At 40.1% G+C, this 13,271-nt stretch overlaps 1 long non-coding RNA gene across 2 annotated transcripts; it reads right to left on the bottom strand.

Moving 5' to 3' along the window:
• Positions 1-9,182: 9,182 nt before the first annotated feature.
• On the bottom strand, positions 9,183-12,687 carry LOC122558448. 2 transcript variants are annotated; one of them, XR_006314150.1, is made up of 3 exons: positions 12,610-12,687; positions 11,808-11,987; positions 9,183-9,408 (listed from the first exon to the last, which is right to left on the bottom strand). It is a non-coding gene; the product is annotated as an uncharacterized LOC122558448 (long non-coding RNA). The 2 variants fall into 2 exon arrangements; XR_006314149.1 differs by lacking the exon at positions 12,610-12,687 and having other exon boundaries at positions 11,808-12,503.
• Positions 12,688-13,271: the final 584 nt, after the last annotated feature.

The following is a 13,271-nucleotide window of genomic DNA, read 5'->3' as shown; positions in this document are numbered from 1 at the left end:
CTGAGGGCAGGGAGCTTCTCTCTAAGGGTACCAACAGGAAGTGCTGGCACTTACCTTTGCTGACCTTTCCAGCTCATCAAATTTCTGCCATAATTGTAAGGACTACAAGAGGTGCCACAATTTGCAACTGTCCCTTCCTTCCACACTACTTAGGTTCCTGTTCTGGCAGGGTCAGTCAGCAGAGCCCTCACATTGTATTCTTGAGGCACTTTTTCTTGTTCCATTCTCAGGTGAAATCTCTTCTGATTCCATGGCAATGTCATCATGCTGCAGCCCTTTAAATAGGGCTTTTATTCCAGAAATTCTTCCATCCCTTCCCCACCCTGGCAACTTCTGGGCCTCTTTGGGCATAGTTGCTGATGGCTGTCTCCTCTCTGTTCTGCCCATCAACGCTAGATTTCAACTCATCAAAATCCCCATTATGGAAACCTAGTCACCTAACCACCACTAGAACGTCACTGGTACTAGAGAGGTCCAAACATTTCAGAGCCTTTCACTTTAAGCTTTTCACTGGCATAAATTTCATCCTGATTTCAACCCATTCAAAACCCATCTACTTGTATTAAATTTAAAAATTGGGCCCTTTAAAGTTAGAGATTATCTTCAGTTGTTACAGTCAACTATGTGCAGGACCTCAGAAGGATGACAATAAAGGTTCCTTAAGATCTAATTCCTCCATTTAAACGCACTGCATTAAAACAAAAGCATTGGTAATTTTCAAAGATCTTCCTTGTCACAGACAGCCCAGGCAGCTTTCATCACGGTCACCTTTCAGAAGGCATCGGTTTGTAATGGACTAAAAAAAAGGGTAATTTCACCTGGTTTTGCCTTCCTCTGACTACTTTTAAAACTGGCTGTACAGTTTTCTGTGTGCAACGTGACTGATGAAACGATGATTCATTTCATTGTGATGTGAACAATGTATGGTTAATGTAAACAGTGACATAACTTGCTTGGTAAAATGCAAATACTTTAATTGTTTTGATGGTTTTGCAAATGGAAATGACTGGAGTTGCAAAATGAAGGAAAGGAATTTGTACTGACGATCACTTCATTTGTTGCTGCTTGATAAGTTATTTTTTCCCCCTCACCTAATATTCTCCTCAGACTAAAGGATGGTTCCCCAGGCCCTGGGAATTCCTGGTACCTTGTTTGGTTGACTATTTTTCATGTATGAATCTGGCAGAGAGCAACAGGCTTTTCTAATTTTAATGTCAACATATTTGAACGAAAAAATATCGGGGGGTGGGGTGGTATCCTCCTTAGATGTATGTAGTCACTTTACACATTAAAAGCGTACGGTGATATGTCTTTGATTTTAGTCAATTTAAATATTGATCAAATTAAAACTTTCAGAACCATTACTAGTGCAGGTTATCTTACTCCTTCTTTTCCTCTTTCCATTTTTATTGATCAAACAGCTCTAGGCTGAGAATTCTGCACTGCCTTTCTTTGACAGACAGATGACATTGGAACAATGTCTTTCCCAAAGTAAATCCCATTACTTAAACATGTTCAGAAGAAAATGAGAGCAACAAAGGGATGGAAGGTTTGTCATCACCAACAGGGGCAGACAATGGTCACCTGCAACCAGCTTCCACCCGCACTAACAATCAAAATTCCATCCAATTATCAATGACTGCCTAATACAAGTAGGCGGATAATCAAACAGAGCTGTTTGTACTATTACAATGTCACTGCAGCAACTACTAAATAATTGCCCTCTTCTCCTTTCAAACTCACTACCATCCTGCCCTACAAAGTAAGTTCTTTGATGTGACAAGGAAAACTTCTGTTAGCACTACATTCTGCCTCTTCTGTCCTTCGGTAAAAACAATGACTGCAGATGCTGGAAACCAGATTCTGGATTAGTGGTGCTGGAAGAGCACAGCAGTTCAGGCAGCATCCAAGGAGCTTTGAAATCGACGTTTCAGGCAAAAGCATTCCTGATGAAAGGCTTTTGCCCGAAACGTCGATTTCAAAGCTCCTTGGATGCTGCCTGAACTGCTGTGCTCTTCCAGCACCACTAATCCAGGACCTCTTCTGTTCTTCACCAACCATCAGTTAGGAAATTGCAGTGTGATGCCACTCCATCGCTTGGCTATGCATTGCTCTCTGCCTCCACCATTTATTGCATCTGCTAGGCATTTTTATTAATCCAGAATTGAAAAAGCTGACATTTCTCAACAGCCTTTGTCCTGCTGTTTGCCACACTTTACTGTTTACTGTTACTTTCCTTGAGCTCCCTAATCAAGTGTGAAATGTTTGAGGACCGTCTATGTAAGAAGATTATAAACAAGGTTTAATCTCGATCACACTGAAAGGAATGTTGCCCAGCCCTAACAATTAACCTCAATTATGGTAAATTGTAAACTGAAGAAAAACAGGTCCCAATGTCTCATCATTTCAATACAGAAAACATTCCCATGTTATACCAATTTGTATGGATCAACTGAATGAGGAAGCAAGACATAGTGCAGATGCTGAAAAGAGTAATTTACACCACATACAACTATGATGACAGTTTGAAATACTTCTCTCAAGTGAAGTCTTGGAAAAGAGACAATCTTGTAATGAACATCATGATTTAAGAACATCTCTCCCCTTGAAGTTTAAGCAATTCCTTTGCTGAACCGAGGTCAACAAAATATTAAGATTCTCGGCAGCTAATACAGCAACTGATTAATGGCCTGCAACTGGTTGAATTTCCTTTCATGACAAATATCTTACTTCACATCTGATAATAACTGGAAGCTATACATTCCATTAGTTTGAAATAAAGTTCCATAGTCAGGTGGACTGTCCATCATCTGTCATTTCAGTTTCACTAATGTATTTGAAGTCTGTATTGGAAACTAGATTTCCACCTTTTATAAAAGAAATTCAGGCAAAATATGCAAATATCACAGGATGGAAATTCCCTATCAATGCCACTCTTTCATGGTTACTAAACTAATTATGATTTCCCACAATCTTAACTACGCTTTGTTAGCTTGTGCACCAGCTCCTGTTAACAGCATCACTTACTCTTGCATCTCCTCTTCCGTCTCTAAAGCTTCATCCCTCCCATTGTCTAGGCTCTGTTGACAGGTCCCAATAATCTCTATTCAGTGATCTTACAGAAAACAGCATGTATCCAGACCAATTCCAGACCTGCATTAATGCAACAAGCTCCACTGTACCATATAATAGACCAGGAAGGGAATATGGCAAAAGCAGAATGTTTTTAATCTGCCCTGCTCCACAGATGTGTCTATATTTAATAAGGTCAGATTTTCATCCATTCATAATGATTAGGTAGAAGATCGAGATCAAGATTCTCATTTCGGCAATACTTGATGGACAGACTGTCCTTATCCCTATGACACCCCAAAACATGTCAGAGCGAATGGATTACTTTTGAACCCTATTGCAAAGTAGGAAACTTGGAGTATAGTACACACCCACAAGTAAAAGGGAGACAAGTGGCCAGAAAATTACATTTTGATTGGCATTGATTGAAAGAGGATATTAGCTGAAACAGCAGCTTTTCTAAACATGTTGCAGTGGATCATCTAGACCCAAGCATGAGAGCAGAAGGCTCTTTGTTTACCTTCTCACCTAAAACAACCTGTTGTGGAGTCCACCAGAGGAAATAATTTGTAAGCACTTGCAATCGTCTTCATACACGACTACTACTAAAGTTAAATGATCCATTTCAGTTTCCTTGGGAGGACCTCAAAATGACAGATGTCAATCTTTGGCCAATTCTAAATCACACCACATGGTACCAAGAAATGGTTGAAGGCACTGGATACTGAAAAAAAAAACCATTGCCATCATGGCAGTGAAGATGTGTGCTTCAATATTGGCTACACTCCTAGCCAAGCTACAACACTACAGTACAGCTACAACACTACATCCACTCCCTCCCCTTCGTGGACCTCTCCATCTCCATTAATGACGACCGACTTGATACTTACATTTTTTACAAACCTACCGACTCCCACAGCTACCTGGATTATACCTCTTCTCACCCTACCACCTGCAAAAATGCCATCCTGTATTCCCAATTCTTCTGCCTTCGCCGTATCTTCTCCTAGGAGGGCCAGTTCCACCACAGACACAGCAAATGGCCTCCTTCTTTAGAGACCGCAATTTCCTTTCCCACGTGGTTAAAGATGCCCTCCAACGCCTCTCATCCACATCCCACCCCTCCGCCCTCAAACCCTACCCCTCCATGACAAGGACAGAACCCCCCTAGTGCTAACCTTCCACCCTACCAACCTTCGCATAAACCACATCGTCCGATGACATTTCTGCCACCTCCAAATGGACCCCACCACCAGGGATATATTTCCCTCCCCACCCCTTTCCGCAAAGACCGTTCCCTCCGTGACTACCTGGTCAGGTCCACGCCCCCCAACAATGCACCCTCCCATCCTGGCACCCTTCCCTGCCACTGCAGGAATTGCAAAACCTGCGCCCACACCTCCTCCCTCACCTCCATCCAAGGTCCCAAAGGAGCCTTCCACATCCATCAAAGTTTCACCTGCACATCCACCAATATCATTTATTGTATCCGTTGCTCCCGATGCAGTCTCCTCTACATTGGGAAGACTGGATGCCTCCTAGCAGAGCCCTGTAGGGAACATCTCTGGGACACCCACACCAATCAACCACACAGCCCTGTGGCACAACATCTCAACTCCCCCTCTGCCAAGGACATGCAGGTCCTGGGCCTCCTCCACCACCACTCCCTCACCACCCAACGCCTGGAGGAAGAACACCTCATCTTCCACCTCGGAACACTTCAACCCCAGGGCATCAATGTGGATTTCACCAGTTTCCTCATTTCCCTTTCCCCCACATCACCCCAGCTCCAGCCTTCCAGCTCAGCACTGCCCTCATGATCAGTCCTACCTGCCTATCTTCCTTTCCACCTATCCACTCCCCCTATCACCTCCATCCCCACCATCATTCACCTATTGTACTCTATGCTACTTTCTCCCCAACACCACCCATTTATCTCTTCACTCTGCAGGCACCCTGCCTCTATTCTTGATGAAGGGCTTTTGCCAGAAACGTTGATTCTCCTGCTCCTCGGATGCTGCCTGCCCTGCTGTGCTTTTCCAGCACCACTCTAATCTAGACCCTGATTTCCAACAGCTGCAGTCATTGTTTTTACCTATTTAGAAAACTGCCCAAGCACGTCCTATGTACAAAACTCAGGTCAAATCCAAACTGGCCAATTACCATTCCATACTTCTTACTCTTGATCATTTGCTTCAAAGTGTGGTGGAGGCAGGTTTAACCGAGGCATTCAGGAGACATAAGATAATTATTTGAATAGAAATAGTGTGCAAGGACATGGGGGGAAAAGAACAGACAATGGCACTAAGTCATGTTGCTTATTTGTAGTTGCTGCACAGACAATGTGATGAATTTCCACATTCTACACTGTAATACATTTGTAATTATCAGAGTGATAGCCTGCAGTAGTACCAAACAGCACTTGCTCTGCAATAATCTGCTCAGTGACCCTCAATTTGTGTTTTGCCAGGGCCAACTCCTGACCTCATTACAGCCTTGGATCAACACTGGTCAAAAGAACTGAACTTCAGTGGTAAGGCGAGAGTGACAGCACTTGATGTCAAGGTAACATTTGACCAAGTATGGCATCAAAGGTGCCCTAGCAAAACTGAAGCCACTGGGAATCAAGGGGAATTTCTCCATCGGTTTGAGCACAGAAGAAGGTAGCTATGGTTGTTGAAGGTCAATCATCTCACCCTCAGGCTCTCTCTGTCGGGGTTCTTCAGGGAAATGCCTTGGCCAACTATCTCCAGCTGTATCATTATTGACCTTTCTTCATCACAAGAAGTGGAATATTTGCTGATGATTGCACAATGTTCAGCACCAATCATGACTCCTCAGATACTGAAGCACTCCATGTCTATGTGCCACAAGACCCGGGCAACATTAATGTTTGTGTTAGTGGCAAATAGCAACTAACATTCACACCACACAAGTACCAGATAATGATTACCTCCAATCAGAGAATCTAACTATCTTGACATTCAGTGGCATTACCATCCTAATCCCTAACTGTCAATATGCTGGGGGTAACCATTGCCCAGAAACAGAACTGGATCAGCCATATAAATACTATGGCTACAAGAATCTGACAGAGGCTGGGAATTCTGTGGTAAGTAACTTATCTACAGTCTCGCCCCTACCTGTCCACCATCTGCAAGGCTCAAGTCAGCAGTGAAATGGAACACTCTACATTTGCCTGGGATGAGTGCAGCTCCAACAATACTCAAGAAGTTTGATACTGTCCAAGACAAAGCTACAAGTTTCATTTACATCAAATGTAGCATCTTAAATAATCACTGCCTCAACATACCATCAACACACAGTGGACACCATCTGAAGGATGTATTGCAGCAAGTGACCCAGGCTCCTTTGGTAGCACTTTCCAAACCTACAACCTCTCCAACCCAGGAAGATGAGAGGAACAGGCACATGGGAACATCACTGCCTGTAAATCCCCCTCTAAGCCCTTCTCCATTAGGACTTGGAATTATACTGCATCTACATACACTATTTCTTCATTGTGACTTGATTGAAATCCTAGCAGCACTATGGGTATACCTCTACCAGATGGACTTTAGCAGTTCAACACAGGGCTCACTGCCATCTTCTCAGAGCAATTAGGGAGGAGCAATAAATACTGACCTAACCAGCAATGGCCACTTCCTATGAATTCATAGATAAAAACAAGACAGTGCACACATGTGGACAAACACCAATACACTTGTTTCTGAAAGTGCTATATGTCGTATAATACAAATAGATATTTGGCAATACCACATCCCTTTTAAATTATAAACTTTGTTGTCACCAGTGGAGACGTGGGTCAAGTGATCAGTAAGCCTTGGCGAACTGCATTATAATATGTGGCAGTTTTATGGAATACAATGTTTTCCATGCTTATCAATCTGTACATCTATCTGTCAATCATATCTATTGACCAAACAGTCAATGTATTTAAAAGTAGATTATTTGTATGTTAAACCATTTGCTTCTTTTATGAACAGCCATACCTGTGTGCAATAAACATGGAATACACTAGTTTAAATTCCTGACATTACCAATTAGCTAGCATTATAATCAAATCTACATTGCCTTTCTCAGCAGTGTACTTGATCTTTTTGATGTGTTGTTCTTTGCTTTTAACCAAATAGTTGTCTTTCTCCCTTAATGTTGTTCTGGGTGAAACACTCCATTGCCATTGTCAGTAAGAATGCATTTCCAGTGCTACTTCACAAAAGACCTCAAGCAAAACATGTGTCCCAAGGGATTTTCAACAGCCATTCGTAGAATTAACAAATTTTCTATTCAAAAGGAAAATGAAAAAAAACTGATTTAGAAATCACAAAAACAGTGACATCTTGCAACAAATGAACCTGCCACATTTCTGTGCCACTTGCACCAATTACAGGCCTGGAAAAGAACAGCAATGCTACATGCAACTAAACTGAGTTTACCAAAACATATTGTGAGAACCGTACCCTAATGTATTGTCCAGAAACAGAACTACAATTACATGTACCTGTATACCTATAGAATAGCAACAATATGTGGTGGCAATCCTTTGATATCCATGCTCAGTGCAAATACTAATGTATTACTTGGCTATCATGTATTACATAATCTATTACACACTTACCAAAGAGGAAACAACACATTGTCTCGATGTCCAGGCCAGCACTCATTCTGCAACCAACATCATCAAAATCAAATTTTTGTCTCTCACATTAATGAGATCTTGTTTTATGCTAAGTGGTCACCACATCTACTGACCAAACAGTCAGTGTTTTTAAAAGTAGTTTATTTGTATGTAAAACCATTTCTTTATTTTATGAACAGCCATACCTGTGTGCAATAAACATGGAATACACCAGTTCAAATTCTTAACATTACCAATTAGCTAGCATTATAATCAAATCTACATTGCCTTTCTCAGCAGTGTACTCTCAACAACTCCATGTTCTCAGTTAGAAATGAAACTGAAGACATACTGTGTTTAATTTTAATAAAATATGAAGATAAAGTTTAATAATTTTATTCTTCTAATGGAACTACAAAAGTTCATACATCATGCTTGCACAACATACATGATTAAACAGATATGCATTTATAGGAATAAGGTCAAGCACCCAACCTAACTGTCAGAACTGAAATGTCATAACTGGTGTCAGTCTGTTGCAATGTGGTGTTTGTGATGTCTCACAGTTCACTTAGTAATTCTCTGTTGCTTTGACAACATGTTATGGCAATATATACTTTTACATGCATTTTACAATAAATAGCAATGGTGATGCTGCAAACTGTTTTGCTGTCGGATAGCTGACCAGGAATTTCTCTCCCTTAGACTTCCTGTGATTAGTATGCAATGGAAGGATTTTGCAGATTCTCAACCTGTTGGATATGTATGAATGCACCTCCTTAAGCCATCAAGTCCTAGTGTGAAACTTGAACTTGGAGCTTCGAGCCCAGAAGCAGAACACTACCTTCTACATCACAAGATCACCTCTTAGGATGTGCACATTATCATAGTTAATGGATATGTTTGTGTGCATCTGGCTGAATCATGATCGTTATGTAATAAAACTAATATAACAGCAAAGTACAATAATCTCTGAGCTGTAAGGCAGCTCTGTCTAGTAAGAATATTTGGAATAAAAATCTGTTTTAAATACATTATACTAAAGAGCTAATAATGTACTGCAAACATTATAACAGGTGAGCATGGTGACATATTATGATGGCTAGCCAAGGACACAATCATACTTATAAAGTGATAGTTCTATTTAAAAAATGCTTTGTGTATTCCAATGTGTTGCATCTTGTATGATAGAAACTGTAATAAAATTGGAAAAGTGTTAAATTGGTCTGCTCTTTATTATTTATAAAAACAGTTGCAATGTATACAATTATATGGTTAATCTGAAAAATATACTGTACTTTGCATGCATATTTCATGTAGGATTAAGCTTGGGAAAGTTGGGCTTCAAGTAGATCAAGAATTATTCACGCTTTTTCTTAAAAAAACAGTTAAAATACAAATGTAAAAGATTTTCACTCCTCTACTTGGTAAAGTGAATAATTTACGATTCAAAGAATGATGGAATAATACATTCTGGACAATATTAATTTTTATTGTCAACTTCACACGCAAAATGAATACAATTCATTGTAATAAAACTGAAAAACAGATTGCAACATTAAAATAAGGTTTATCTCATCACTCATTGGATACTATCAAGTATTGTTAAAGACCCTTGCTGCATTGATAGGATTTAGGAGTAAATCTCTCCACTGTCCTTGAAACATCCCACTGAACATCTCTTCAGTTGGAAAAGTCTGTAAGGCACAAGTAGGAAGAACACAACAAAATTCAAAAACATATGCAGGGAATTGAATCCTAAAATTTGGGGAAAAAAAATCTGCTGTTACCTTTAGGAAAGATGAGGGGAGCCTGAATATTGTAGTCCATATAAACAGTGACACAACCAACTTGTATTCAAAACGGAGTGAGCAAGCAAACTCATCGATTCTTCCTGCTCCCACTCTCTACTGAAAGACACTTTGTAAGAAGCATTCATATTCTGTACCTATATGTATAGTAGCCAGCATGTTGTCAGTATATTGTGATTTGAGTTAATATAGCAAGTAGTTGGTGACTGGGTTTAATTGATTCAATTAATTGATGCTAAGGCTGAGCAAGGAGATTCGATTCAAGTCCCACCTACTCCGAGGTGTGTAATAATATCTCTGAACAGGTTGAATAGAAAATATTAGAAATTGATATTAAGGTGAAAACAGGTAGGACTGATGTATGGAAGATGCTGTAGAGCTAAACAATTAACAAACTATCCAAAAACAAAGGTGACTTGGGCTTTTTTTTCCACTGACTGGCTTGGATCCCACTGGGACTGGCAGCAGAGGATGGCTAAAACAGATTGGAAATCAAGAATTCTTCACAGACAATGTGTTGTAAATTGAGTTACTTTGAGAAGAATAGCTGAGATCAAGTGCAAAATGTAATATGATTTCCCACCATTGTACTGTGAAGCTGAACTGCATAATCAATGGAAAAGTGAGGTAGAGATGTAAACACTGATTAAGTCTTTGCCAAAGAAGAAACAAGCAAAATATGGCCTTGACACTGCCACTTCCTACCAGATGCTGGAGCCTATATAAAAGAGTTTGGACTCCAAGTTAGAAAAACAAGTTTTGAATAAGTATCTCATTTTAATATTTTGACACTTTGAAATTTGCTACCTGAAGATTCAATGATCAACAAATAGATATCATAATTAAGTCTTAATTAGGCATTGTCCAAAGGGTGAAAAGATATCTCTCTCCATTGGAGAGAGACAATGGGTTATCTAAAGTTTGGTTGGCCCCACTCTGCAGGTACAAGGTAAGACAAGCAGGCAAACCTCTAGGAAGTACTATAGTTATTACAGGATTCAAGTAGCACCATTGGTATCATTCTGCCTCATACTCTAGCCAACCAACTCCCACACAGACACTGGTGGGCAAGTTAGAAAAATCCATAAAATGTCACTTTTTGTAGAAAACCACTTAGAAGTTAGAAAGTTATTAGAATAGCTGTGACTTTGCAGTGTTGTGTTAACAGGCCAGGAATGGGAAAAAAAGGATTTTTTTTCAGAAATCAAGGAAAATAAATGATTTTAATTCCTCAGGAGATAATCACATTCATATTTAGGTCAGCAACCCTGGGTAGTTTTCTTTAACATGTTAAAGATGTTCTAAATGCTCATTGGACAACATCAACTACACTTCATTTATTGCCTTTATTGCTCTATTGTAACTTACCAGAGAGAGGAAAGAAGTCTGCATTTTGTGTGACACGAGAACAATTGATTTTGTCCATCCTAAATAACACTAACATCAAACCAGGGCCTGCCTCTGACAGGACGGAATTAAATCGATAGTAAAATATAACCAACAAACCAACAAGGACCGGAAATAAATTTACTTCACCGGCGGCAACTTTTTGGAAGGTTTTTTTTACTGAAAAGTCATTCGACATTGAGACTCTCACTTTCGGCTAGAGGATTTAGTCTCTGTGATTAATTTTCAATGAAGTATGCACACTAGGTGGAATAATAAATACATTGACAGTCTAATACACAAGTTATAGATTCCCTTCCCCCCGCTTTATAATTCCAGTAATACGGGGTTAATCAGAAAACCAAGTGCTTGTTCTGTTGCTATTCTGCATTCTGGTGAGATGACATAATTAATTGAAAGATTTACCCAGAAACGCAGGACAACCATTGCATTATCACATCAATTACTCTTTAAATGAAGCTTCCCCATTGTGCTGGTCACTGTAACTCTTGTCCCACACACCGTCTAGTTAACGTGAATTTGAAATGGTTTCAAACAGAAACCGTTTCACCGCTTGTTTTACTAAAGAACTGTCAAGTCTAGACTGGTTAATCATTATTTGCACCAATCACCTTTTATCTCAAAAGAATGAATTAGGAATCCTTAGCAAACACAAGTTCCGTTCTTACCAGGAGTTAGAAATTGTAAAATGTCAATAAACCAATGTAATGGATATTTCAAGCCTAGTTTACTGATGGTTCATACTATAAGGTTCACACATTGAGCTCTGTTACAACAGCTACTGTACACAGACTTGCTCTGAAGGCGTGGCGCCGTTTCTATGGGAAATCCCATGGTGACCTGGGCGGTTGCAATCAAATTCTTTAAAACAAACAAACCTGCCGAGTGCTTGAGAGCTGCTAATTTAAGTGTTCGCAGGTGCACCTCTCTAACATGATAGTTGCTGGTGCAGTCTTGCTTCTGCTAGTTTCTAACGAGCCTCGAAGTGGGTTTCTACTGGAGGCTGGACTCCTGCCCTTCCATCCGTGTTTACAGTAGCAAGTCCGTTGTGTGTTTGTCTGCGGGGAATGGCAAATGGACCTGGTTATTGTTTAACAGACAGAGCCAGGCAGAGGCCGGAGCACGTGGTCAGCGCACACTATGCGGAAGTGAATCCTTCTCACGGATTTCACTCCAAAAGAATACTAGCCTCCTGCAGTCAATGGAAACTGTTAGATTGAGCACAACACTGACCAAACTTCTTGCTGTAATTCCAATTCAACCTCAAAACCATAAAGTACGAAACGCCCATATACATTTATTGTAACGAAAACGTAAGAAAAAAATTTCAATGAACCAAGCGTCATGGTTGGAGAAAGTATCAGATATTTTATTTCGAGAAACATGTAATGTTGGACGTAATAGGTTAGTTCGAGGCTAAGGTAATTAGGCGTGAGTGCATATCTAGAATTTTGAAGATACAATATTACAAACTACTTTTTAAAATTTCGATAACATCTCCAAGAGACAGCTCTATAATATTTATTATTAAATGTTGTTAACCAAAGCTAATTCTGCAAAGCTACTGACTTGCAGCTGTTATTGTGACAAACGCATATTTATAACCAATCGCTCATTCTTTTTCGTTAGAGATTGTTCAGTTTTATCCCTGGATTCACTATCAAGAAGGAGTAAGCTTACAAAGAATCCGCCTTCGGGAAAAAAGATGCAAGTCTGACTTAAAGATGTGACATTGTTTCACAGGTCCTGTAGTGTGGCTGGAGTGATCACGTTGGAAGTGTAACGGGTCTTATCACGGGACCGCCAAAGCTTTCCATCAAAAGAAAACGCTTCCTCTGAATTCAGGGAGTTAAGGCCCAATTTCATTTTCAACACCAGCAAACTCACAATATCCACCAAATGGAGGACACCCGAACTAATGGAAATGTAGGGAATTTCTTCTAACGCCCGAAACTAGGCCAATAAAAAAAAAGCGTGTTTGTATAATATTGTGCTGATAGTTAAACAGGCGAATGACCGGAATGCTGCTTTCCCATTGGTGAATAAAGTAAGTACTTCCTTTTGCACAGGAGTTTGTACTAACCAGGCGTGTGGGTCAATGTATTACTTTTGAGTCCAGTTTCAGTGCATCTCCTAATGAAGGTGAAAACATTAAAGAGAACTCCAGGAACATATCCCGTCCTTTCAATAACTCCTCAAAATCGTGACCCGAGGAGGCAACTTCGCATGTTGTGGGGAACTTGGAATCTGTTAGTTTAATGTTTGATTCGAAGGTGAACGTTTTGGACACTGGAGAGTCCGTTCCCATAAACCCACAACCCTGAGTCAGTGCCAACACCCGG

This window comes from Chiloscyllium plagiosum, chromosome 17, assembly GCF_004010195.1.
Source record: "Chiloscyllium plagiosum isolate BGI_BamShark_2017 chromosome 17, ASM401019v2, whole genome shotgun sequence".
NCBI lineage: Eukaryota > Metazoa > Chordata > Chondrichthyes > Orectolobiformes > Hemiscylliidae > Chiloscyllium > Chiloscyllium plagiosum.
Note: the sequence above shows the minus strand (reverse complement) of the source record. Positions and strands in the feature narration are given on the sequence as shown.